The sequence below is a fragment of the Larus michahellis genome, unplaced genomic scaffold (assembly GCF_964199755.1).
Source record: "Larus michahellis unplaced genomic scaffold, bLarMic1.1 SCAFFOLD_53, whole genome shotgun sequence".
NCBI lineage: Eukaryota > Metazoa > Chordata > Aves > Charadriiformes > Laridae > Larus > Larus michahellis.
This window is the reverse complement of record NW_027436360.1, coordinates 200,443-227,288: the sequence shown is the minus strand read 5'-3', so window position 1 is coordinate 227,288 and position 26,846 is coordinate 200,443.

The window sequence follows — 26,846 nt, the reverse complement described above, 5'->3', positions numbered from 1 at the left end:
CAGCCTCGGCGCCACCGACGCCTACGTAGTGCTGCCGCGCCAGCCTGTGAATCATTTTCCGGTAGGGCCGCGGCTCTGGCCACAGCTCCCACACCCGAAGAGCCAGGAGGGAAAGCCGTGCCTCGTTGGAAAGCTCTTTGGCAGCCGCTCGCGTGGCCCCACAGCCCGTGGGGCTGCGGGCTTTGCGGCGGCCGTCAGCCTCGGCGCCACCGGCGCCCACCTGGCGCCGCCGCGCCAGCCCCCGAAGCATTATCCGGTAGGGCCGTGTCTCTGGCCACAGCTCCCACGCCCGAAGAGCCAGGAGGGAAAGCCGTGCCTCGTTGGAAAGCTCTTTGGCAGCCGCTCGCGTGGCCCCACAGCCCGTGGGGCTGCGGGCTTTGCGGCGGCCGTCAGCCTCAGCGCCACCGGCGCCCACGTGGCGCTGCCGCGCCAGCCCCCGAAGCATTTTCCGGTAGGGCCGCGGCTCTGGCCACAGCTCCCACGCCCGAAGAGCCAGGAGGGAAAGCCGTGCCTCGTTGGAAAGCTCTTTGGCAGCCGCTCGCGTGGCCCTACAGCCCATGGGGCTGCGGGCTTTGCGGCGGCTGTCAGCCTCGGCGCCACCGGTGCCCACGTGGCGCCACCGCGCCAGCCCCCGAAGCATTTTCCGGTAGGGCCGCGGCTCTGGCCACAGCTCCCACGCCCGAAGAGCCAGGAGGGAAAGCCGTGCCTCGTTGGAAAGCTCTTTGGCAGCCGCTCGCGTGGCCCCACAGCCCGTGGGGCTGCGGGCTTTGCGGCGGCCGTCAGCCTCGGCGCCACCGACGCCTACGTAGCGCTGCCGCGCCAGCCTGTGAATCATTTTTCGGTAGGGCCGCGGCTCTGGCCACAGCTCCCACGCCCGAAGAGCCAGGAGGGAAAGCCGTGCCTCGTTGGAAAGCTCTTTGGCAGCCGCTCGCGTGGCCCCACAGCCCGTGGGGCTGCGGGCTTTGAGGCGGCCGTCAGCCTCGGCGCCACCGGCGCCCACCTGGAGACGCCGCGCCAGCCCCCGAAGCATTTTCCGGTAGGGCCGCGGCTCTGGCCACAGCTCCCACGCCCGAAGAGCCAGGAGGGAAAGCCGTGCCTCATTGGAAAGCTCTTTGGCAGCCGCTCGCGTGGCCCCACAGCCCGTGGGGCTGCGGGCTTTGCGGCGGCCGTCAGCCTCGGCGCCACCGGCGCCCACCTGGCGCCGCCGCGCCAGCCTGCGAAGCATTTTCCGGTAGGGCCGCGGCTCTGGCCACAGCTCCCACGCCCGAAGAGCCGGGAGGGAAAGCCGTGCCTCGTTGGAAAGCTCTTTGGCAGCCGCTCGCGTGGCCCCACAGCCCGTGGGGCTGCGGGCTTTGCGGCGGCCGTCAGCCTCGGCGCCACCGGCGCCCACCTGGCGCCGCCGCGCCAGCCCCCGAAGCATTTTCCGGTAGGGCCGCGGCTCTGGCCACAGCTCCCACACCCGAAGAGCCAGGAGGGAAAGCCGTGCCTCATTGGAAAGCTCTTTGGCAGCCGCTCGCGTGGCCCCACAGCCCGTGGGGCTGCGGGCTTTGCGGCGGCCGTCACCCTCGGCGACACCGGCGCCCACCTGGCGCCTCCGAGCCAGCCTGCGAAGGATTTTCCGGTAGGGCCGCGTCTCTGGCCACAGCTCCCACGCCCGAAGAGCCGGGAGGGAAAGCCGTGCCTCGTTGGAAAGCTCTTTGGCAGCCGCTCGCGTGGCCCCACAGCCCGTGGGGCTGCGGGCTTTGCGGCGGCCGTCAGCCTCGGCGCCACCGGCGCACACATGGCACCGCCGCGCCAGCCTGCGAAGCATTTTCCGGTAGGGCCGCGTCTCTGGCCACAGCTCCCACGGCCGAACAGCCGGGAGGGAAAGCCGTGCCTCGTTGGAAAGCTCTTTGGCAGCCGCTCGCATGGCCCCACAGCCCGTGGGGCTGCGGGCTTTGCGGCGGCCGTCAGCCTCGGCGCCACCGGCGCCCACCTGGCGCCGCCGCGCCAAGCTGCGAAGCATTTTCCGGTAGGGCCACGTCTCTGGCCACAGCTCCCACGCCCGAAGAGCCAGGAGGGAAAGCCGTGCCTCGTTGGAAAGCTCTTTGGCAGCCGCTCGCGTGGCCCCACAGCCCGTGGGGCTGCGGGCTTTGCGGCGGCCGTCAGCCTCGGCGCCACTGGCGCCCACCTGTCGCCGCCGCGCCAGCCTGAGAAGCATTTTCCGGTAGGGCCGCGGCTCTGGCCACAGCTCCCACACCCGAAGAGCCAGGAGGGAAAGCCGTGCCTCGTTGGAAAGCTCTTTGGCAGCCGCTCGCGTGGCCCCACAGCCCGTGGGGCTGCGGGCTTTGCGGCGGCCGTTAGCCTCGGCGCCACCGGCGCCCACCTGGCGCCGTCGCGCCAGCCCCCGAAGCATTTTCCGGTAGGGCCGCGGCTCTGGCCACAGCTCCCACGCCCGAAGAGCCAGGAGGGAAAGCCGTGCCTCGTTGGAAAGCTCTTTGGCAGCCGCTCGCGTGGCCCCACAGCCCGTGGGGCTGCGGGCTTTGCGGCGGCCGTCAGCCTCGGCGCCACCGGCGCCCACCTGGCGCCGCCACGACAGCCCCCGAAGCATTTTCCGGTAGGGCCGCGTCTCTGGCCACAACTCCCACGCCCAAAGAGCCAGGAGGGAAAGCCGTGCCTCGTTGGAAAGCTCTTTGGCAGCCGCTCGCGTGGCCCCACAGCCTGTGGGGCTGCGGGCTTTGCGGCGGCCGTCAGCCTCGGCGCCACCGGCACCCACGTGGCGCCGCCGCGCCAGCCCCCGAAGCATTTTCCGGTAGGGCCGCGGCTCTGGCCACAGCTCCCACGCCCGAAGAGCCAGGAGGGAAAGCCGTGCCTCGTTGGAAAGCTCTTTGGCAGCCGCTCGCGTGGCCCCACAGCCCGTGGGGCTGTGGGCTTTGCGGCGGCCGTCAGCCTCGGCGCCACCGGCGCCCACCTGGCGCTGCCGCGCCAAGCTGCGAAGCTTTTTCCGGTAGGGCCACGTCTCTGGCCACAGCTCCCACGCCCGAAGAGCCAGAAGGGAAAGCCGTGCCTCGTTGGAAAGCTCTTTGGCAGCCGCTCGCGTGGCCCCACAGCCCGTGGGGCTGCGGGCTTTCTGGCGGCCGTCAGCCTCGGCGCCACCGGCGCCCACCTGGCGCCGCCGCGCCAGCCTGCGAAGCATTTTCCAGTAGGGCCGCGGCTCTGGCCACAGCTCCCACGCCCGAAGAGCCAGGAGGGAAAGCCATGCCTCGTTGGAAAGCTCTTTGGCAGCCGCTCGCGTGGCCCCACAGCCCGTGGGGCTGCGGGCTTTGTGGCGGCCGTCAGCCTCGTCGCCACCGGCGCCCACCTGGCGCCGCCGCGCCAGCCCCCGAAGCATTTTCCGGTAGGGCCGCGTCTCTGGCCACAGCTCCCACGCCCGAAGAGCCAGGAGGGAAAGCCCGTGCCTCGTTGGAAAGCTCTTTGGCAGCCGCTCGCGTGGCCCCACAGCCCGTGGGGCTGCGGGCTTTGCGGCGGCCGTCAGCCTCAGCGCCACCGGCGCCCACGTGGCGCTGCCGCGCCAGCCCCCGAAGCATTTTCCGGTAGGGCCGCGGCTCTGGCCACAGCTCCCACGCCCGAAGAGCCAGGAGGGAAAGCCGTGCCTCGTTGGAAAGCTCTTTGGCAGCCGCTCGCGTGGCCCTACAGCCCGTGGGGCTGCGGGCTTTGCGGCGGCCGTCAGCCTCGGCGCCACCGGTGCCCACGTGGCGCCACCGCGCCAGCCCCCGAAGCATTTTCCGGTAGGGCCGCGGCTCTGGCCACAGCTCCCACGCCCGAAGAGCCAGGAGGGAAAGCCGTGCCTCGTTGGAAAGCTCTTTGGCAGCCGCTCGCGTGGCCCCACAGCCCGTGGGGCTGCGGCTTTGCGGCGGCCGTCAGCCTCGGCGGCACCGACGCCTCGTGCGCTGCCGCGCCAGCCTGTGAATCATTTTTCGGTAGGGCCGCGGCTCTGGCCACAGCTCCCACGCCCGAAGAGCCAGGAGGGAAAGCCATGCCTCGTTGGAAAGCTCTTTGGCAGCCGCTCGCGTGGCCCCACAGCCCGTGGGGCTGCGGGCTTTGCGGCGGCCGTTAGCCTCGGCGCCACCGGCGCCCACCTGGCGCCGTCGCGCCAGCCCCCGAAGCATTTTCCGGTAGGGCCGCGGCTCTGGCCACAGCTCCCACGCCCGAAGAGCCAGGAGGGAAAGCCGTGCCTCGTTGGAAAGCTCTTTGGCAGCCGCTCGCGTGGCCCCACAGCCCGTGGGGCTGCGGGCTTTGCGGCGGCCGTCAGCCTCGGCGCCACCGGCGCCCACCTGGCGCCGCCACGACAGCCCCCGAAGCATTTTCCGGTAGGGCCGCGTCTCTGGCCACAACTCCCACGCCCAAAGAGCCAGGAGGGAAAGCCGTGCCTCGTTGGAAAGCTCTTTGGCAGCCGCTCGCGTGGCCCCACAGCCCGTGGGGCTGCGGCTTTCTGGCGGCCGTCAGCCTCGGCGCCACCGGCGCCCACCTGGCGCCGCCGCGCCAGCCTGCGAAGCATTTTCCAGTAGGGCCGCGGCTCTGGCCACAGCTCCCACGCCCGAAGAGCCAGGAGGGAAAGCCATGCCTCGTTGGAAAGCTCTTTGGCAGCCGCTCGCGTGGCCCCACAGCCCGTGGGGCTGCGGGCTTTGTGGCGGCCGTCAGCCTCGTCGCCACCGGCGCCCACCTGGCGCCGCCGCGCCAGCCCCCGAAGCATTTTCCGGTAGGGCCGCGTCTCTGGCCACAGCTCCCACGCCCGAAGAGCCAGGAGGGAAAGCCGTGCCTCGTTGGAAAGCTCTTTGGCAGCCGCTCGCGTGGCCCCACAGCCCGTGGGGCTGCGTGCTTTGCGGCGGCCGTCAGCCTCGGCGCCACCGATGCCTACGTAGCGCTGCCGCGCCAGCCTGTGAATCATTTTCCGGTAGGGCCGCGGCTCTGGCCACAGCTCCCACACCCGAAGAGCCAGGAGGGAAAGCCGTGCCTCGTTGGAAAGCTCTTTGGCAGCCGCTCGCGTGGCCCCACAGCCCGTGGGGCTGCGGGCTTTGCGGCGGCCGTCAGCCTCGGCGCCACCGGCGCCCACCTGGCGCCGCCGCGCCAGCCCCCGAAGCATTATCCGGTAGGGCCGTGTCTCTGGCCACAGCTCCCACGCCCGAAGAGCCAGGAGGGAAAGCCGTGCCTCGTTGGAAAGCTCTTTGGCAGCCGCTCGCGTGGCCCCACAGCCCGTGGGGCTGCGGGCTTTGCGGCGGCCGTCAGCCTCAGCGCCACCGGCGCCCACGTGGCGCTGCCGCGCCAGCCCCCGAAGCATTTTCCGGTAGGGCCGCGGCTCTGGCCACAGCTCCCACGCCCGAAGAGCCAGGAGGGAAAGCCGTGCCTCGTTGGAAAGCTCTTTGGCAGCCGCTCGCGTGGCCCCACAGCCCGTGGGGCTGCGGGCTTTGCGGCGGCCGTCAGCCTCGGCGCCACCGGCGCCCACCTGGCGCCGCCACGACAGCCCCCGAAGCATTTTCCGGTAGGGCCGCGGCTCTGGCCACAACTCCCACGCCCAAAGAGCCAGGAGGGAAAGCCGTGCCTCGTTGGAAAGCTCTTTGGCAGCCGCTCGCGTGGCCCCACAGCCTGTGGGGCTGCGGGCTTTGCGGCGGCCGTCAGCCTCGGCGCCACCGGCACCCACGTGGCGCCGCCGCGCCAGCCCCCGAAGCATTTTCCGGTAGGGCCGCGGCTCTGGCCACAGCTCCCACGCCCGAAGAGCCAGGAGGGAAAGCCGTGCCTCGTTGGAAAGCTCTTTGGCAGCCGCTCGCGTGGCCCCACAGCCCGTGGGGCTGCGGGCTTTGCGGCGGCCGTCAGCCTCGGCGCCACCGGCGCCCACCTGGCGCCGCCGCGCCAAGCTGCGAAGCTTTTTCCGGTAGGGCCACGTCTCTGGCCACAGCTCCCACGCCCGAAGAGCCAGAAGGGAAAGCCGTGCCTCGTTGGAAAGCTCTTTGGCAGCCGCTCGCGTGGCCCCACAGCCCGTGGGGCTGCGGGCTTTCTGGCGGCCGTCAGCCTCGGCGCCACCGGCGCCCACCTGGCGCCGCCGCGCCAGCCTGCGAAGCATTTTCCAGTAGGGCCGCGGCTCTGGCCACAGCTCCCACGCCCGAAGAGCCAGGAGGGAAAGCCATGCCTCGTTGGAAAGCTCTTTGGCAGCCGCTCGCGTGGCCCCACAGCCCGTGGGGCTGCGGGCTTTGTGGCGGCCGTCAGCCTCGTCGCCACCGGCGCCCACCTGGCGCCGCCGCGCCAGCCCCCGAAGCATTTTCCGGTAGGGCCGCGTCTCTGGCCACAGCTCCCACGCCCGAAGAGCCAGGAGGGAAAGCCGTGCCTCGTTGGAAAGCTCTTTGGCAGCCGCTCGCGTGGCCCCACAGCCCGTGGGGCTGCGTGCTTTGCGGCGGCCGTCAGCCTCGGCGCCACCGATGCCTACGTAGCGCTGCCGCGCCAGCCTGTGAATCATTTTCCGGTAGGGCCGCGGCTCTGGCCACAGCTCCCACACCCGAAGAGCCAGGAGGGAAAGCCGTGCCTCGTTGGAAAGCTCTTTGGCAGCCGCTCGCGTGGCCCCACAGCCCGTGGGGCTGCGGGCTTTGCGGCGGCCGTCAGCCTCGGCGCCACCGGCGCCCACCTGGCGCCGCCGCGCCAGCCCCCGAAGCATTATCCGGTAGGGCCGTGTCTCTGGCCACAGCTCCCACGCCCGAAGAGCCAGGAGGGAAAGCCGTGCCTCGTTGGAAAGCTCTTTGGCAGCCGCTCGCGTGGCCCCACAGCCCGTGGGGCTGCGGGCTTTGCGGCGGCCGTCAGCCTCAGCGCCACCGGCGCACACGTGGCGCTGCCGCGCCAGCCCCCGAAGCATTTTCCGGTAGGGCCGCGGCTCTGGCCACAGCTCCCACGCCCGAAGAGCCAGGAGGGAAAGCCGTGCCTCGTTGGAAAGCTCTTTGGCAGCCGCTCGCGTGGCCCTACAGCCCGTGGGGCTGCGGGCTTTGCGGCGGCCGTCAGCCTCGGCGCCACCGGTGCCCACGTGGCGCCACCGCGCCAGCCCCCGAAGCATTTTCCGGTAGGGCCGCGGCTCTGGCCACAGCTCCCACGCCCGAAGAGCCAGGAGGGAAAGCCGTGCCTCGTTGGAAAGCTCTTTGGCAGCCGCTCGCGTGGCCCCACAGCCCGTGGGGCTGCGGGCTTTGCGGCGGCCGTCAGCCTCGGCGGCACCGACGCCTACGTAGCGCTGCCGCGCCAGCCTGTGAATCATTTTTCGGTAGGGCCGCGGCTCTGGCCACAGCTCCCACGCCCGAAGAGCCAGGAGGGAAAGCCGTGCCTCGTTGGAAAGCTCTTTGGCAGCCGCTCGCGTGTCCCCACAGCCCGTGGGGCTGCGGGCTTTGAGGCGGCCGTCAGCCTCGGCGCCACCGGCGCCCACCTGGCGCCGCCGCGCCAAGCTGCGAAGCATTTTCCGGTAGGGCCGCGTCTCTGGCCACAGCTCCCACACCCGAAGAGCCAGGAGGGAAAGCCGTGCCTCGTTGGAAAGCTCTTTGGCAGCCGCTCGCGTGGCCCCACAGCCCGTGGGGCTGCGGGCTTTGCGGCGGCCGTCAGCCTCGGCGCCACCGGCGCCCACCTGGTGCCGCCGCGCCAGCCTGCGAAGCATTTTCCGGTAGGGCCGCGGCTCTGGCCACAGCTCCCACACCCGAAGAGCCAGGAGGGAAAGCCGTGCCTCGTTGGAAAGCTCTTTGGCAGCCGCTCGCGTGGCCCCACAGCCCGTGGGGCTGCGGGCTTTCCAGCGGCCGTCAGCCTCGGCGCCACCGGCGCCCACGTGGCGACGCCGCGTCAGCCCCCAAAGCATTTTCCGGTAGGGCCGCGGCTCTGGCCACAGCTCCCACGCCCGAAGAGCCAGGAGGGAAAGCCGTGCCTCATTGGAAAGCTCTTTGGCAGCCGCTCGCGTGGCCCCACAGCCCGTGGGGCTGCGGGCTTTGCGGCAGCCGTCAGCCTCGGCGCCACCGGCGCCCACCTGGCGCCGCCGCGCCAGCCCCCGAAGCATTTTCCGGTAGGGCCGCGTCTCTGGCCACAGCTCCCACACCCGAAGAGCCAGGAGGGAAAGCCGTGCCTCGTTGGAAAGCTCTTTGGCAGCCGCTCGCGTGGCCCCACAGCCCGTGGGGCTGCGGGCTTTCCAGCGGCCGTCAGCCTCGGCGCCACCGGCGCCCACGTGGCGACGCCGCGTCAGCCCCCAAAGCATTTTCCGGTAGGGCCGCGGCTCTGGCCACAGCTCCCACGCCCGAAGAGCCAGGAGGGAAAGCCGTGCCTCATTGGAAAGCTCTTTGGCAGCCGCTCGCGTGGCCCCACAGCCCGTGGGGCTGCGGGCTTTGCGGCGGCCGTCAGCCTCGGCGCCACCGGCGCCCACCTGGCGCCGCCGCGCCAGCCTGCGAAGCATTTTCCGGTAGGGCCGCGGCTCTGGCCACAGCTCCCACGCCCGAAGAGCCGGGAGGGAAAGCCGTGCCTCGTTGGAAAGCTCTTTGGCAGCCGCTCGCGTGGCCCCACAGCCCGTGGGGCTGCGGGCTTTGCGGCGGCCGTCAGCCTCGGCGCCACCGGTGCCCACGTGGCGCCGCCGCGCCAGCCCCCGAAGCATTTTCCGGTAGGGCCGCGTCTGTGGTCACAGCTTCCACGCCCGAAGAGCCAGGAGGGAAAGCCGTGCCTCGTTGGAAAGCTCTTTGGCAGCCGCTCGCGTGGCCCCACAGCCCGTGGGGCTGCGGGCTTTGCGGCGGCCGTCAGCCTCGGCGCCACCGACGCATACGTAGCGCTGCCGCGCCATCCCCCGAAGCATTTTCCGGTAGGGCCGCGGCTCTGGCCACAGCTCCCAGGCCCGAAGAGCCAGGAGGGAAAGCCGTGCCTCGTTGGAAAGCTCTTTGGCAGCCGCTCGCGTGGCCCCACAGCCCGTGGGGCTGCGGGCTTTGCGGCGGCCGTCAGCCTCGGCGCCACCGGCGCCCACCTGGCGCCGCCGCGCCAAGCTGCGAAGCATTTTCCGGTAGGGCCACGTCTCTGGCCACAGCTCCCACGCCCGAAGAGCCAGGAGGGAAAGCCGTGCCTCGTTGGAAAGCTCTTTGGCAGCCGCTCGCGTGGCCCCACAGCCCGTGGGGCTGCGGGCTTTCCGGCGGCCGTCAGCCTCGGCGCCACCGGCGCCCACCTGGCGCCGCCGCGCCAGCCCGCGAAGCATTTTCCGGTAGGGCCGCGGCTCTGGCCACAGCTCCCACGCCCGAAGAGCCAGGAGGGAAAGCCGTGCCTCATTGGAAAGCTCTTTGGCAGCCGCTCGCGTGGCCCCACAGCCCGTGGGGCTGCGGGCTTTGCGGCGGCCGTCAGCCTCGGTGCCACCGACGCCTACGTAGTGCTGCCGCGCCAGCCTGTGAATCATTTTCCGGTAGGGCCGCGTCTCTGGCCACAGGTCCCACGCCCGAAGAGCCAGGAGGGAAAGCCGTGCCTCGTTGGAAAGCTCTTTGGCAGCCGCTCGCGTGGCCCCACAGCCCGTGGGGCTGCGGGCTTTGCGGCGGCCGTCAGCCTCGGCGCCACCGGCGCACACCTGGCGCCGCCGCGCCAGCCTGCGAAGCATTTTCCGGTAGGGCCGCGTCTCTGGCCACAGCTCCCACGCCCGAAGAGCCAGGAGGGAAAGCCATGCCTCGTTGGAAAGCTCTTTGGCAGCCGCTCGCGTGGCCCCACAGCCCGTGGGGCTGCGGGCTTTGCGGCGGCCGTTAGCCTCGGCGCCACCGGCGCCCACCTGGCGCCGTCGCGCCAGCCCCCGAAGCATTTTCCGGTAGGGCCGCGGCTCTGGCCACAGCTCCCACGCCCGAAGAGCCAGGAGGGAAAGCCGTGCCTCGTTGGAAAGCTCTTTGGCAGCCGCTCGCGTGGCCCCACAGCCCGTGGGGCTGCGGGCTTTGCGGCGGCCGTTAGCCTCGGCGCCACCGGCGCCCACCTGGCGCCGTCGCGCCAGCCCCCGAAGCATTTTCCGGTAGGGCCGCGGCTCTGGCCACAGCTCCCACGCCCGAAGAGCCAGGAGGGAAAGCCGTGCCTCGTTGGAAAGCTCTTTGGCAGCCGCTCGCGTGGCCCCACAGCCCGTGGGGCTGCGGGCTTTGCGGCGGCCGTCAGCCTCGGCGCCACCGGCGCCCACCTGGCGCCGCCACGACAGCCCCCGAAGCATTTTCCGGTAGGGCCGCGTCTCTGGCCACAACTCCCACGCCCAAAGAGCCAGGAGGGAAAGCCGTGCCTCGTTGGAAAGCTCTTTGGCAGCCGCTCGCGTGGCCCCACAGCCTGTGGGGCTGCGGGCTTTGCGGCGGCCGTCAGCCTCGGCGCCACCGGCACCCACGTGGCGCCGCCGCGCCAGCCCCCGAAGCATTTTCCGGTAGGGCCGCGGCTCTGGCCACAGCTCCCACGCCCGAAGAGCCAGGAGGGAAAGCCGTGCCTCGTTGGAAAGCTCTTTGGCAGCCGCTCGCGTGGCCCCACAGCCCGTGGGGCTGCGGGCTTTGCGGCGGCCGTCAGCCTCGGCGCCACCGGCGCCCACCTGGCGCCGCCGCGCCAAGCTGCGAAGCTTTTTCCGGTAGGGCCACGTCTCTGGCCACAGCTCCCACGCCCGAAGAGCCAGAAGGGAAAGCCGTGCCTCGTTGGAAAGCTCTTTGGCAGCCGCTCGCGTGGCCCCACAGCCCGTGGGGCTGCGGGCTTTCTGGCGGCCGTCAGCCTCGGCGCCACCGGCGCCCACCTGGCGCCGCCGCGCCAGCCTGCGAAGCATTTTCCAGTAGGGCCGCGGCTCTGGCCACAGCTCCCACGCCCGAAGAGCCAGGAGGGAAAGCCATGCCTCGTTGGAAAGCTCTTTGGCAGCCGCTCGCGTGGCCCCACAGCCCGTGGGGCTGCGGGCTTTGTGGCGGCCGTCAGCCTCGTCGCCACCGGCGCCCACCTGGCGCCGCCGCGCCAGCCCCCGAAGCATTTTCCGGTAGGGCCGCGTCTCTGGCCACAGCTCCCACGCCCGAAGAGCCAGGAGGGAAAGCCGTGCCTCGTTGGAAAGCTCTTTGGCAGCCGCTCGCGTGGCCCCACAGCCCGTGGGGCTGCGTGCTTTGCGGCGGCCGTCAGCCTCGGCGCCACCGATGCCTACGTAGCGCTGCCGCGCCAGCCTGTGAATCATTTTCCGGTAGGGCCGCGGCTCTGGCCACAGCTCCCACACCCGAAGAGCCAGGAGGGAAAGCCGTGCCTCGTTGGAAAGCTCTTTGGCAGCCGCTCGCGTGGCCCCACAGCCCGTGGGGCTGCGGGCTTTGCGGCGGCCGTCAGCCTCGGCGCCACCGGCGCCCACCTGGCGCCGCCGCGCCAGCCCCCGAAGCATTATCCGGTAGGGCCGTGTCTCTGGCCACAGCTCCCACGCCCGAAGAGCCAGGAGGGAAAGCCGTGCCTCGTTGGAAAGCTCTTTGGCAGCCGCTCGCGTGGCCCCACAGCCCGTGGGGCTGCGGGCTTTGCGGCGGCCGTCAGCCTCAGCGCCACCGGCGCCCACGTGGCGCTGCCGCGCCAGCCCCCGAAGCATTTTCCGGTAGGGCCGCGGCTCTGGCCACAGCTCCCACGCCCGAAGAGCCAGGAGGGAAAGCCGTGCCTCGTTGGAAAGCTCTTTGGCAGCCGCTCGCGTGGCCCTACAGCCCGTGGGGCTGCGGGCTTTGCGGCGGCCGTCAGCCTCGGCGCCACCGGTGCCCACGTGGCGCCACCGCGCCAGCCCCCGAAGCATTTTCCGGTAGGGCCGCGGCTCTGGCCACAGCTCCCACGCCCGAAGAGCCAGGAGGGAAAGCCGTGCCTCGTTGGAAAGCTCTTTGGCAGCCGCTCGCGTGGCCCCACAGCCCGTGGGGCTGCGGGCTTTGCGGCGGCCGTCAGCCTCGGCGCCACCGACGCCTACGTAGCGCTGCCGCGCCAGCCTGTGAATCATTTTTCGGTAGGGCCGCGGCTCTGGCCACAGCTCCCACGCCCGAAGAGCCAGGAGGGAAAGCCGTGCCTCGTTGGAAAGCTCTTTGGCAGCCGCTCGCGTGGCCCCACAGCCCGTGGGGCTGCGGGCTTTGAGGCGGCCGTCAGCCTCGGCGCCACCGGCGCCCACCTGGAGACGCCGCGCCAGCCCCCGAAGCATTTTCCGGTAGGGCCGCGGCTCTGGCCACAGCTCCCACGCCCGAAGAGCCAGGAGGGAAAGCCGTGCCTCATTGGAAAGCTCTTTGGCAGCCGCTCGCGTGGCCCCACAGCCCGTGGGGCTGCGGGCTTTGCGGCGGCCGTCAGCCTCGGCGCCACCGGCGCCCACCTGGCGCCGCCGCGCCAGCCTGCGAAGCATTTTCCGGTAGGGCCGCGGCTCTGGCCACAGCTCCCACGCCCGAAGAGCCGGGAGGGAAAGCCGTGCCTCGTTGGAAAGCTCTTTGGCAGCCGCTCGCGTGGCCCCACAGCCCGTGGGGCTGCGGGCTTTGCGGCGGCCGTCAGCCTCGGCGCCACCGGCGCCCACCTGGCGCCGCCGCGCCAGCCCCCGAAGCATTTTCCGGTAGGGCCGCGGCTCTGGCCACAGCTCCCACACCCGAAGAGCCAGGAGGGAAAGCCGTGCCTCATTGGAAAGCTCTTTGGCAGCCGCTCGCGTGGCCCCACAGCCCGTGGGGCTGCGGGCTTTGCGGCGGCCGTCACCCTCGGCGACACCGGCGCCCACCTGGCGCCTCCGAGCCAGCCTGCGAAGCATTTTCCGGTAGGGCCGCGTCTCTGGCCACAGCTCCCACGCCCGAAGAGCCGGGAGGGAAAGCCGTGCCTCGTTGGAAAGCTCTTTGGCAGCCGCTCGCGTGGCCCCACAGCCCGTGGGGCTGCGGGCTTTGCGGCGGCCGTCAGCCTCGGCGCCACCGGCGCACACATGGCACCGCCGCGCCTGCCTGCGAAGCATTTTCCGGTAGGGCCGCGTCTCTGGCCACAGCTCCCACGGCCGAACAGCCGGGAGGGAAAGCCGTGCCTCGTTGGAAAGCTCTTTGGCAGCCGCTCGCATGGCCCCACAGCCCGTGGGGCTGCGGGCTTTGCGGCGGCCGTCAGCCTCGGCGCCACCGGCGCCCACCTGGCGCCGCCGCGCCAAGCTGCGAAGCATTTTCCGGTAGGGCCACGTCTCTGGCCACAGCTCCCACGCCCGAAGAGCCAGGAGGGAAAGCCGTGCCTCGTTGGAAAGCTCTTTGGCAGCCGCTCGCGTGGCCCCACAGCCCGTGGGGCTGCGGGCTTTGCGGCGGCCGTCAGCCTCGGCGCCACTGGCGCCCACCTGTCGCCGCCGCGCCAGCCTGAGAAGCATTTTCCGGTAGGGCCGCGGCTCTGGCCACAGCTCCCACACCCGAAGAGCCAGGAGGGAAAGCCGTGCCTCGTTGGAAAGCTCTTTGGCAGCCGCTCGCGTGGCCCCACAGCCCGTGGGGCTGCGGGCTTTCCGGCGGCCGTCAGCCTCGGCGCCACCGGCGCCCACCGGGCGGCGCCGCGACAGCCCGCGAAGCATTTTCCGGTAGGGCCGCGGCTCTGGCCACAGCTCCCACGCCCGAAGAGCCAGGAGGGAAAGCCGTGCCTCATTGGAAAGCTCTTTGGCAGCCGCTCGCGTGGCCCCACAGCCCGTGGGGCTGCGGGCTTTGCGGCGGCCGTCAGCCTCGGCGCCACCGGCGCCCACCTGGCGCCGCCGCGCCAGCCTGCGAAGCATTTTCCGGTAGGGCCGCGGCTCTGGCCACAGCTCCCACGCCCGAAGAGCCAGGAGGGAAAGCCGTGCCTCGTTGGAAAGCTCTTTGGCAGCCGCTCGCGTGGCCCCACAGCCCGTGGGGCTGCGGGCTTTGAGGCGGCCGTCAGCCTCGGCGCCACCGGCGCCCACCTGGCGCCGCCGCGCCAGCCTGCGAAGCATTTTCCGGTAGGGCCGCGTCTCTGGCCACAGCTCCCACGCCCGAAGAGCCAGGAGGGAAAGCCGTGCCTCGTTGGAAAGCTCTTTGGCAGCCGCTCGCGTGGCCCCACAGCCCGTGGGGCTGCGGGCTTTGCGGCGGCCGTCAGCCTCGGCGCCACCGGCGCCCACCTGGCGCCGTCGCGCCAGCCCCCGAAGCATTTTCCGGTAGGGCCGCGGCTCTGGCCACAGCTCCCACGCCCGAAGAGCCAGGAGGGAAAGCCGTGCCTCGTTGGAAAGCTCTTTGGCAGCCGCTCGCGTGGCCCCACAGCCCGTGGGGCTGCGGGCTTTGCGGCGGCCGTCAGCCTCGGCGCCACCGGCGCCCACCTGGCGCCGCCGCGCCAGCCCCCGAAGCATTTTCCGGTAGGGCTGCGTCTCTGGCCACAGCTTCCACGCCTGAAGAGCCAGGAGGGAAAGCCGTGCCTCGTTGGAAAGCTCTTTGGCAGCCGCTCGTGTGGCCCCACAGCCCGTGGGGCTGCGGGCTTTGCGGCGGCCGTCAGCCTCGGCGCCACCGGCGCACACCTGGCACCGCCGCGCCAGCCTGCGAAGCATTTTCCGGTAGGGCCGCGTCTCTGGCCACAGCTCCCACGCCCGAACAGCCGGGAGGGAAAGCCGTGCCTCGTTGGAAAGCTCTTTGGCAGCCGCTCGCGTGGCCCCACAGCCCGTGGGGCTGCGGGCTTTGCGGCGGCCGTCAGCCTCGGCGCCACCGGCGCCCACCTGGCGCCGCCGCGCCAGCCCCCGAAGCATTTTCCGGTAGGGCCGCGGCTCTGGCCACAGCTCCCACGCCCGAAGAGCCAGGAGGGAAAGCCGTGCCTCGTTGGAAAGCTCTTTGGCAGCCGCTCGCGTGGCCCCACAGCCCGTGGGGCTGCGGGCTTTGCGGCGGCCGTCAGCCTCGGCACCACCGGCGCACACCTGGCGCCGCCGCGCCAGCCTGCGAAGCATTTTCCGGTAGGGCCGCGTCTCTGGCCACAGCTCCCACGCCCGAAGAGCCAGGAGGGAAAGCCATGCCTCGTTGGAAAGCTCTTTGGCAGCCGCTCGCGTGGCCCCACAGCCCGTGGGGCTGCGGGCTTTGCGGCGGCCGTTAGCCTCGGCGCCACCGGCGCCCACCTGGCGCCGTCGCGCCAGCCCCCGAAGCATTTTCCGGTAGGGCCGCGGCTCTGGCCACAGCTCCCACGCCCGAAGAGCCAGGAGGGAAAGCCGTGCCTCGTTGGAAAGCTCTTTGGCAGCCGCTCGCGTGGCCCCACAGCCCGTGGGGCTGCGGGCTTTGCGGCGGCCGTCAGCCTCGGCGCCACCGGCGCCCACCTGGCGCCGCCACGACAGCCCCCGAAGCATTTTCCGGTAGGGCCGCGTCTCTGGCCACAACTCCCACGCCCAAAGAGCCAGGAGGGAAAGCCGTGCCTCGTTGGAAAGCTCTTTGGCAGCCGCTCGCGTGGCCCCACAGCCTGTGGGGCTGCGGGCTTTGCGGCGGCCGTCAGCCTCGGCGCCACCGGCACCCACGTGGCGCCGCCGCGCCAGCCCCCGAAGCATTTTCCGGTAGGGCCGCGGCTCTGGCCACAGCTCCCACGCCCGAAGAGCCAGGAGGGAAAGCCGTGCCTCGTTGGAAAGCTCTTTGGCAGCCGCTCGCGTGGCCCCACAGCCCGTGGGGCTGCGGGCTTTGCGGCGGCCGTCAACCTCGGCGCCACCGGCGCCCACCTGGCGCCGCCGCGCCAAGCTGCGAAGCTTTTTCCGGTAGGGCCACGTCTCTGGCCACAGCTCCCACGCCCGAAGAGCCAGAAGGGAAAGCCGTGCCTTGTTGGAAAGCTCTTTGGCAGCCGCTCGCGTGGCCCCACAGCCCGTGGGGCTGCGGGCTTTCTGGCGGCCGTCAGCCTCGGCGCCACCGGCGCCCACCTGGCGCCGCCGCGCCAGCCTGCGAAGCATTTTCCAGTAGGGCCGCGGCTCTGGCCACAGCTCCCACGCCCGAAGAGCCAGGAGGGAAAGCCATGCCTCGTTGGAAAGCTCTTTGGCAGCCGCTCGCGTGGCCCCACAGCCCGTGGGGCTGCGGGCTTTGTGGCGGCCGTCAGCCTCGTCGCCACCGGCGCCCACCTGGCGCCGCCGCGCCAGCCCCCGAAGCATTTTCCGGTAGGGCCGCGTCTCTGGCCACAGCTCCCACGCCCGAAGAGCCAGGAGGGAAAGCCGTGCCTCGTTGGAAAGCTCTTTGGCAGCCGCTCGCGTGGCCCCACAGCCCGTGGGGCTGCGTGCTTTGCGGCGGCCGTCAGCCTCGGCGCCACCGATGCCTACGTAGCGCTGCCGCGCCAGCCTGTGAATCATTTTCCGGTAGGGCCGCGGCTCTGGCCACAGCTCCCACACCCGAAGAGCCAGGAGGGAAAGCCGTGCCTCGTTGGAAAGCTCTTTGGCAGCCGCTCGCGTGGCCCCACAGCCCGTGGGGCTGCGGGCTTTGCGGCGGCCGTCAGCCTCGGCGCCACCGGCGCCCACCTGGCGCCGCCGCGCCAGCCCCCGAAGCATTATCCGGTAGGGCCGTGTCTCTGGCCACAGCTCCCACGCCCGAAGAGCCAGGAGGGAAAGCCGTGCCTCGTTGGAAAGCTCTTTGGCAGCCGCTCGCGTGGCCCCACAGCCCGTGGGGCTGCGGGCTTTGCGGCGGCCGTCAGCCTCAGCGCCACCGGCGCCCACGTGGCGCTGCCGCGCCAGCCCCCGAAGCATTTTCCGGTAGGGCCGCGGCTCTGGCCACAGCTCCCACGCCCGAAGAGCCAGGAGGGAAAGCCGTGCCTCGTTGGAAAGCTCTTTGGCAGCCGCTCGCGTGGCCCTACAGCCCGTGGGGCTGCGGGCTTTGCGGCGGCCGTCAGCCTCGGCGCCACCGGTGCCCACGTGGCGCCACCGCGCCAGCCCCCGAAGCATTTTCCGGTAGGGCCGCGGCTCTGGCCACAGCTCCCACGCCCGAAGAGCCAGGAGGGAAAGCCGTGCCTCGTTGGAAAGCTCTTTGGCAGCCGCTCGCGTGGCCCCACAGCCCGTGGGGCTGCGGGCTTTGCGGCGGCCGTCAGCCTCGGCGCCACCGACGCCTACGTAGCGCTGCCGCGCCAGCCTGTGAATCATTTTTCGGTAGGGCCGCGGCTCTGGCCACAGCTCCCACGCCCGAAGAGCCAGGAGGGAAAGCCGTGCCTCGTTGGAAAGCTCTTTGGCAGCCGCTCGCGTGGCCCCACAGCCCGTGGGGCTGCGGGCTTTGAGGCGGCCGTCAGCCTCGGCGCCACCGGCGCCCACCTGGAGACGCCGCGCCAGCCCCCGAAGCATTTTCCGGTAGGGCCGCGGCTCTGGCCACAGCTCCCACGCCCGAAGAGCCAGGAGGGAAAGCCGTGCCTCATTGGAAAGCTCTTTGGCAGCCGCTCGCGTGGCCCCACAGCCCGTGGGGCTGCGGGCTTTACGGCGGCCGTCAGCCTCGGCGCCACCGGCGCCCACCTGGCGCCGCCGCGCCAGCCTGCGAAGCATTTTCCGGTAGGGCCGCGGCTCTGGCCACAGCTCCCACGCCCGAAGAGCCGGGAGGGAAAGCCGTGCCTCGTTGGAAAGCTCTTTGGCAGCCGCTCGCGTGGCCCCACAGCCCGTGGGGCTGCGGGCTTTGCGGCGGCCGTCAGCCTCGGCGCCACCGGCGCCCACCTGGCGCCGCCGCGCCAGCCCCCGAAGCATTTTCCGGTAGGGCCGCGGCTCTGGCCACAGCTCCCACACCCGAAGAGCCAGGAGGGAAAGCCGTGCCTCATTGGAAAGCTCTTTGGCAGCCGCTCGCGTGGCCCCACAGCCCGTGGGGCTGCGGGCTTTGCGGCGGCCGTCACCCTCGGCGACACCGGCGCCCACCTGGCGCCTCCGAGCCAGCCTGCGAAGGATTTTCCGGTAGGGCCGCAGCTCTGGCCACAGCTCCCACGCCCGAAGAGCCGGGAGGGAAAGCCGTGCCTCGTTGGAAAGCTCTTTGGCAGCCGCTCGCGTGGCCCCACAGCCCGTGGGGCTGCGGGCTTTGCGGCGGCCGTCAGCCTCGGCGCCACCGGCGCACACATGGCACCGCCGCGCCAGCCTGCGAAGCATTTTCCGGTAGGGCCGCGTCTCTGGCCACAGCTCCCACGGCCGAACAGCCGGGAGGGAAAGCCGTGCCTCGTTGGAAAGCTCTTTGGCAGCCGCTCGCATGGCCCCACAGCCCGTGGGGCTGCGGGCTTTGCGGCGGCCGTCAGCCTCGGCGCCACCGGCGCCCACCTGGCGCCGCCGCGCCAAGCTGCGAAGCATTTTCCGGTAGGGCCACGTCTCTGGCCACAGCTCCCACGCCCGAAGAGCCAGGAGGGAAAGCCGTGCCTCGTTGGAAAGCTCTTTGGCAGCCGCTCGCGTGGCCCCACAGCCCGTGGGGCTGCGGGCTTTGCGGCGGCCGTCAGCCTCGGCGCCACTGGCGCCCACCTGTCGCCGCCGCGCCAGCCTGAGAAGCATTTTCCGGTAGGGCCGCGGCTCTGGCCACAGCTCCCACACCCGAAGAGCCAGGAGGGAAAGCCGTGCCTCGTTGGAAAGCTCTTTGGCAGCCGCTCGCGTGGCCCCACAGCCCGTGGGGCTGCGGGCTTTCCGGCGGCCGTCAGCCTCGGCGCCACCGGCGCCCACCGGGCGCCGCCGCGACAGCCCGCGAAGCATTTTCCGGTAGGGCCGCGGCTCTGGCCACAGCTCCCACGCCCGAAGAGCCAGGAGGGAAAGCCGTGCCTCATTGGAAAGCTCTTTGGCAGCCGCTCGCGTGGCCCCACAGCCCGTGGGGCTGCGGGCTTTGCGGCGGCCGTCAGCCTCGGCGCCACCGGCGCCCACCTGGCGCCGCCGCGCCAGCCCCCGAAGCATTTTCCGGTAGGGCCGCGTCTGTGGCCACAGCTCCCACGCCCGAAGAGCCAGGAGGGAAAGCCGTGCCTCGTTGGAAAGCTCTTTGGCAGCCGCTCGCGTGGCCCCACAGCCCGTGGGGCTGCGGGCTTTGAGGCGGCCGTCAGCCTCGGCGCCACCGGCGCCCACCTGGCGCCGCCGCGCCAGCCTGCGAAGCATTTTCCGGTAGGGCCGCGTCTCTGGCCACAGCTCCCACGCCCGAAGAGCCAGGAGGGAAAGCCGTGCCTCGTTGGAAAGCTCTTTGGCAGCCGCTCGCGTGGCCCCACAGCCCGTGGGGCTGCGGGCTTTGCGGCGGCCGTCAGCCTCGGCGCCACCGGCGCCCACCTGGCGCCGTCGCGCCAGCCCCCGAAGCATTTTCCGGTAGGGCCGCGGCTCTGGCCACAGCTCCCACGCCCGAAGAGCCAGGAGGGAAAGCCGTGCCTCGTTGGAAAGCTCTTTGGCAGCCGCTCGCGTGGCCCCACAGCCCGTGGGGCTGCGGGCTTTGCGGCGGCCGTCAGCCTCGGCGCCACCGGCGCCCACCTGGCGCCGCCGCGCCAGCCCCCGAAGCATTTTCCGGTAGGGCTGCGTCTCTGGCCACAGCTTCCACGCCTGAAGAGCCAGGAGGGAAAGCCGTGCCTCGTTGGAAAGCTCTTTGGCAGCCGCTCGCGTGGCCCCACAGCCCGTGGGGCTGCGGGCTTTGCGGCGGCCGTCAGCCTCGGCGCCACCGGCGCACACCTGGCACCGCCGCGCCAGCCTGCGAAGCATTTTCCGGTAGGGCCGCGTCTCTGGCCACAGCTCCCACGCCCGAAGAGCCGGGAGGGAAAGCCGTGCCTCGTTGGAAAGCTCTTTGGCAGCCGCTCGCGTGGCCCCACAGCCCGTGGGGCTGCGGGCTTTGCGGCGGCCGTCAGCCTCGGCGCCACCGGCGCCCACCTGGCGCCGCCGCGCCAGCCCCCGAAGCATTTTCCGGTAGGGCCGCGGCTCTGGCCACAGCTCCCACGCCCGAAGAGCCAGGAGGGAAAGCCGTGCCTCGTTGGAAAGCTCTTTGGCAGCCGCTCGCGTGGCCCCACAGCCCGTGGGGCTGCGGGCTTTGCGGCGGCCGTCAGCCTCGGCGCCACCGGCGCACACCTGGCGCCGCCGCGCCAGCCTGCGAAGCATTTTCCGGTAGGGCCGCGTCTCTGGCCACAGCTCCCACGCCCGAAGAGCCAGGAGGGAAAGCCGTGCCTCGTTGGAAAGCTCTTTGGCAGCCGCTCGCGTGGCCCCACAGCCCGTGGGGCTGCGGGCTTTGCGGCGGCCGTCAGCCTCGGCGCCACCGGCGCCCACGTGGCGACGCCGCGCCAGCCCCCGAAGCATTTTCCGGTAGGGCCGCGGCTCTGGCCACAGCTCCCACGCCCGAAGAGACAGGAGGGAAAGCCGTGCCTCATTGGAAAGCTCTTTGGCAGCCGCTCGCGTGGCCCCACAGCCCGTGGGGCTGCGGGCTTTGCGGCGGCCGTCAGCCTCGGCGCCACCGGCGCCCACCTGGCGCCGCCGCGCCAGCCTGCGAAGCATTTTCCGGTAGGGCCGCGTCTCTGGCCACAGCTCCCACGCCCGAAGAGCCGGGAGGGAAAGCCGTGCCTCGTTGGAAAGCTCTTTGGCAGCCGCTCGCGTGGCCCCACAGCCCGTGGGGCTGCGGGCTTTGCGGCGGCCGTCAGCCTCGGCGCCACCGGTGCCCACGTGGCGCCGCCGCGCCAGCCCCCGAAGCATTTTCCGGTAGGGCCGCGTCTGTGGCCACAGCTTCCACGCCCGAAGAGCCAGGAGGGAAAGCCGTGCCTCGTTGGAAAGCTCTTTGGCAGCCGCTCGCGTGGCCCCACAGCCCGTGGGGCTGCGGGCTTTGCGGCGGCCGTCAGCCTCGGCGCCACCGACGCCTACGTAGCGCTGCCGCGCCAGCCTGCGAAGCATTTTCCGGTAGGGCCGCGGCTCTGGCCACAGCTCCCAGGCCCGAAGAGCCAGGAGGGAAAGCCGTGCCTCGTTGGAAAGCTCTTTGGCAGCCGCTCGCGTGGCCCCACAGCCCGTGGGGCTGCGGGCTTTGCGGCGGCCGTCAGCCTCGGCGCCACCGGCGCCCACCTGGCGCCGCCGCGCCAAGCTGCGAAGCATTTTCCGGTAGGGCCACGTCTCTGGCCACAGCTCCCACGCCCGAAGAGCCAGGAGGGAAAGCCGTGCCTCGTTGGAAAGCTCTTTGGCAGCCGCTCGCGTGGCCCCACAGCCCGTGGGGCTGCGGGCTTTGCGGCGGCCGTCAGCCTCGGCGCCACCGGCGCCCACCTGTCGCCGCCGCGCCAGCCTGAGAAGCATTTTCCGGTAGGGCCGCGGCTCTGGCCACAGCTCCCACACCCGAAGAGCCAGGAGGGAAAGCCGTGCCTCGTTGGAAAGCTCTTTGGCAGCCGCTCGCGTGGCCCCACAGCCCGTGGGGCTGCGGGCTTTCCGGCGGCCGTCAGCCTCGGCGCCACCGGCGCCCACCTGGCGCCGCCGCGCCAGCCCGCGAAGCATTTTCCGGTAGGGCCGCGGCTCTGGCCACAGCTCCCACACCCGAAGAGCCAGGAGGGAAAGCCGTGCCTCATTGGAAAGCTCTTTGGCAGCCGCTCGCGTGGCCCCACAGCCCGTGGGGCTGCGGGCTTTGCGGCGGCCGTCAGCCTCGGCGCCACCGGCGCCCACCTGGCGCCGCCGCGCCAGCCTGCGAAGCATTTTCCGGTAGGGCCGCGGCTCTGGCCACAGCTCCCACGCCCGAAGAGCCGGGAGGGAAAGCCGTGCCTCGTTGGAAAGCTCTTTGGCAGCCGCTCGCGTGGCCCCACAGCCCGTGGGGCTGCGGGCTTTGCGGCGGCCGTCAGCCTCGGCGCCACCGGCGCACACCTGGCACCGCCGCGCCAGCCTGCGAAGCATTTTCCGGTAGGGCCGCGTCTCTGGCCACAGCTCCCACGCCCGAAGAGCCGGGAGGGAAAGCCGTGCCTCGTTGGAAAGCTCTTTGGCAGCCGCTCGCGTGGCCCCACAGCCCGTGGGGCTGCGGGCTTTGCGGCGGCCGTCAGCCTCGGCGCCACCGGCGCACACCTGGCGCCGCCGCGCCAGCCTGCGAAGCATTTTCCGGTAGGGCCGCGGCTCTGGCCACAGCTCCCACGCCCGAAGAGCCAGGAGGGAAAGCCGTGCCTCGTTGGAAAGCTCTTTGGCAGCCGCTCGCGTGGCCCCACAGCCCGTGGGGCTGCGGGCTTTGCGGCGGCTGTCAGCCTCGGCGCCACCGGCGCCCACCTGGCGCCGTCGCGCCAGCCTGCGAAGGATTTTCCGGTAGGGCCGCGGCTCTGGCCACAGCTCCCACGCCCGAAGAGCCAGGAGGGAAAGCCGTGCCTCGTTGGAAAGCTCTTTGGCAGCCGCTCGCGTGGCCCCACAGCCCGTGGGGCTGCGGGCTTTGCGGCGGCCGTCAGCCTCGGCGCCACCGGCGCCCACCTGGCGCCGCCGCGCCAGCCCCCGAAGCATTTTCCGGTAGGGCTGCGTCTCTGGCCACAGCTTCCACGCCTGAAGAGCCAGGAGGGAAAGCCGTGCCTCATTGGAAAGCTCTTTGGCAGCCGCTCGCGTGGCCCCACAGCCCGTGGGGCTGCGGGCTTTGCGGCGGCCGTCAGCCTCGGCGCCACCGGCGCCCACCTGGCGCCGCCGCGCCAGCCTGCGAAGCATTATCCGGTAGGGCCGTGTCTCTGGCCACAGCTCCCACGCCCGAAGAGCCAGGAGGGAAAGCCGTGCCTCGTTGGAAAGCTCTTTGGCAGCCGCTCGCGTGGCCCCACAGCCCGTGGGGCTGCGGGCTTTGCGGCGGCCGTCAGCCTCGGCGCCACCGGCGCCCACCTGGCGCCGTCGCGCCAGCCCCCGAAGCATTTTCCGGTAGGGCCGCGGCTCTGGCCACAGCTCCCACGCCCGAAGAGCCAGGAGGGAAAGCCGTGCCTCGTTGGAAAGCTCTTTGGCAGCCGCTCGCGTGGCCCCACAGCCCGTGGGGCTGCGGGCTTTGCGGCGGCCGTCAGCCTCGGCGCCACCGGCGCCCACCTGGCGCCGCCGAGCCAGCCCCCGAAGCATTTTCCGGTAGGGCTGCGTCTCTGGCCACAGCTTCCACGCCTGAAGAGCCAGGAGGGAAAGCCGTGCCTCGTTGGAAAGCTCTTTGGCAGCCGCTCGCGTGGCCCCACAGCCCGTGGGGCTGCGGGCTTTGCAGCGGCCGTCAGCCTCGGCGCCACCGGCGCACACCTGGCACCGCCGCGCCAGCCTGCGAAGCATTTTCCGGTAGGGCCGCGTCTCTGGCCACAGCTCCCACGCCCGAAGAGCCGGGAGGGAAAGCCGTGCCTCGTTGGAAAGCTCTTTGGCAGCCGCTCGCGTGGCCCCACAGCCCGTGGGGCTGCGGGCTTTGAGGCGGCCGTCAGCCTCGGCGCCACCGGCGCCCACCTGGCGCCGTCGCGCCAGCCCCCGAAGCATTTTCCGGTAGGGCCGCGGCTCTGGCCACAGCTCCCACGCCCGAAGAGACAGGAGGGAAAGCCGTGCCTCGTTGGAAAGCTCTTTGGCAGCCGCTCGCGTGGCCCCACAGCCCGTGGGGCTGCGGGCTTTGCGGCGGCCGTCAGCCTCGGCGCCACCGGCGCCCACCTGGCGCCGCCGCGCCAGCCCCCGAAGCATTTTCCGGTAGGGCTGCGTCTCTGGCCACAGCTTCCACGCCTGAAGAGCCAGGAGGGAAAGCCGTGCCTCGTTGGAAAGCTCTTTGGCAGCCGCTCGCGTGGCCCCACAGCCCGTGGGGCTGCGGGCTTTGCGGCGGCCGTCAGCCTCGGCGCCACTGGTGCCCACGTGGCGCCGCCGCGCCAGCCCCCGAAGCATTTTCCGGTAGGGCCGCGTCTCTGGCCACAGCTTCCACGCCCGAAGAGCCAGGAGGGAAAGCCGTGCCTCGTTGGAAAGCTCTTTGGCAGCCGCTCGCGTGGCCCCACAGCCCGTGGGGCTGCGGGCTTTGCGGCGGCCGTCAGCCTCGGCGCCACCGGTGCCCACCTGGCGCCGCCGCGCCAGCCCCCGAAGCATTTTCCGGTAGGGCCGCGTCTCTGGCCACAGCTTCCACGCCCGAAGAGCCAGGAGGGAAAGCCGTGCCTCGTTGGAAAGCTCTTTGGCAGCCGCTCGCGTGGCCCCACAGCCCGTGGGGCTGCGGGCTTTGCGGCGGCCGTCAGCCTCGGCGCCACCGGTGCCCACGTGGCGCCACCGCGCCAGCCCCCGAAGCATTTTCCGGTAGGGCCGCGGCTCTGGCCACAGCTCCCACGCCCGAAGAGCCAGGAGGGAAAGCCGTGCCTCGTTGGAAAGCTCTTTGGCAGCCGCTCGCGTGGCCCCACAGCCCGTGGGGCTGCGGGCTTTGAGGCGGCCGTCAGCCTCGGCGCCACCGGCGCCCACCTGGCGCCGCAGCGCCAAGCTGCGAAGCATTTTCCGGTAGGGCCGCGTCTCTGGCCACAGCTCCCACAACCGAAGAGCCAGGAGGGAAAGCCGTGCCTCGTTGGAAAGCTCTTTGGCAGCCGCTCGCGTGGCCCCACAGCCCGTGGGGCTGCGGGCTTTGCGGCGGCCGTCAGCCTCGGCACCACCGGCGCCCACCTGGCGCCGCCGCGCCAGCCCCCGAAGCATTTTCCGGTAGGGTCGCGGCTCTGGCCACAGCTCCCACACCCGAAGAGCCAGGAGGGAAAGCCGTGCCTCGTTGGAAAGCTCTTTGGCAGCCGCTCGCGTGGCCCCACAGCCCGTGGGGCTGCGGGCTTTGCGGCGGCCGTCAGCCTCGGCGCCACCGGCGCCCACGTGGCGACGCCGCGCCAGCCCCCGAAGCATTTTCCAGTAGGGCCGCGGCTCTGGCCACAGCTCCCACGCCCGAAGAGCCAGGAGGGAAAGCCGTGCCTCATTGGAAAGCTCTTTGGCAGCCGCTCGCGTGGCCCCACAGCCCGTGGGGCTGCGGGCTTTGCGGCGGCCGTCAGCCTCGGCGCCACCGACGCCTACGTAGCGCTGCCGCGCCAGCCTGCGAAGCATTTTCCGGTAGGGCCGCGGCTCTGGCCACAGCTCCCACGCCCGAAGAGCCAGGAGGGAAAGCCGTGCCTCGTTGGAAAGCTCTTTGGCAGCCGCTCGCGTGGCCCCACAGCCCGTGGGGCTGCGGGCTTTGCGGCGGCCGTCAGCCTCGGCGCCACCGGCGCCCACCTGGCGCCGCCGCGCCAAGCTGCGAAGCATTTTCCGGTAGGTCCACGTCTCTGGCCACAGCTCCCACGCCCGAAGAGCCAGGAGGGAAAGCCGTGCCTCGTTGGAAAGCTCTTTGGCAGCCGCTCGCGTGGCCCCACAGCCCGTGGGGCTGCGGGCTTTGCGGCGGCCGTCAGCCTCGGCGCCACCGGCGCCCACCTGGCGCCGCCGCGCCAGCCCGCGAAGCATTTTCCGGTAGGGCCGCGTCTCTGGCCACAGCTCCCACACCCGAAGAGCCAGGAGGGAAAGCCGTGCCTCGTTGGAAAGCTCTTTGGCAGCCGCTCGCGTGGCCCCACAGCCCGTGGGGCTGCGGGCTTTCCGGCGGCCGTCAGCCTCGGCGCCACCGGCGCCCACGTGGCGACGCCGCGTCAGCCCCCGAAGCATTTTCCGGTAGGGCCGCGGCTCTGGCCACAGCTCCCACGCCCGAAGAGCCAGGAGGGAAAGCCGTGCCTCATTGGAAAGCTCTTTGGCAGCTGCTCGCGTGGCCCCACAGCCCGTGGGGCTGCGGGCTTTGCGGCGGCCGTCAGCCTCGGCGCCACCGGCGCCCACCTGGCGCCGCCGCGCCAGCCTGCGAAGCATTTTCCGGTAGGGCCGCGGCTCTGGCCACAGCTCCCACGCCCGAAGAGCCGGGAGGGAAAGCCGTGCCTCGTTGGAAAGCTCTTTGGCAGCCGCTCGCGTGGCCCCACAGCCCGTGGGGCTGCGGGCTTTGCGGCGGCCGTCAGCCTCGGCGCCACCGGCGCCCACGTGGCGACGCCGCGCCAGCCCCCGAAGCATTTTCCAGTAGGGCCGCGGCTCTGGCCACAGCTCCCACGCCCGAAGAGCCAGGAGGGAAAGCCGTGCCTCATTGGAAAGCTCTTTGGCAGCCGCTCGCGTGGCCCCACAGCCCGTGGGGCTGCGGGCTTTGCGGCGGCCGTCAGCCTCGGCGCCACCGACGCCTACGTAGCGCTGCCGCGCCAGCCTGCGAAGCATTTTCCGGTAGGGCCGCGGCTCTGGCCACAGCTCCCACGCCCGAAGAGCCAGGAGGGAAAGCCGTGCCTCGTTGGAAAGCTCTTTGGCAGCCGCTCGCGTGGCCCCACAGCCCGTGGGGCTGCGGGCTTTGCGGCGGCCGTCAGCCTCGGCGCCACCGGCGCCCACCTGGCGCCGCCGCGCCAAGCTGCGAAGCATTTTCCGGTAGGTCCACGTCTCTGGCCACAGCTCCCACGCCCGAAGAGCCAGGAGGGAAAGCCGTGCCTCGTTGGAAAGCTCTTTGGCAGCCGCTCGCGTGGCCCCACAGCCCGTGGGGCTGCGGGCTTTGCGGCGGCCGTCAGCCTCGGCGCCACCGGCGCCCACCTGGCGCCGCCGCGCCAGCCCCCGAAGCATTTTCCGGTAGGGCCGCGTCTCTGGCCACAGCTCCCACACCCGAAGAGCCAGGAGGGAAAGCCGTGCCTCGTTGGAAAGCTCTTTGGCAGCCGCTCGCGTGGCCCCACAGCCCGTGGGGCTGCGGGCTTTCCGGCGGCCGTCAGCCTCGGTGCCACCGGCGCCCACGTGGCGACGCCGCGTCAGCCCCCGAAGCATTTTCCGGTAGGGCCGCGGCTCTGGCCACAGCTCCCACGCCCGAAGAGCCAGGAGGGAAAGCCGTGCCTCATTGGAAAGCTCTTTGGCAGCTGCTCGCGTGGCCCCACAGCCCGTGGGGCTGCGGGCTTTGCGGCGGCCGTCAGCCTCGGCGCCACCGGCGCCCACCTGGCGCCGCCGCGCCAGCCTGCGAAGCATTTTCCGGTAGGGCCGCGGCTCTGGCCACAGCTCCCACGCCCGAAGAGCCGGGAGGGAAAGCCGTGCCTCGTTGGAAAGC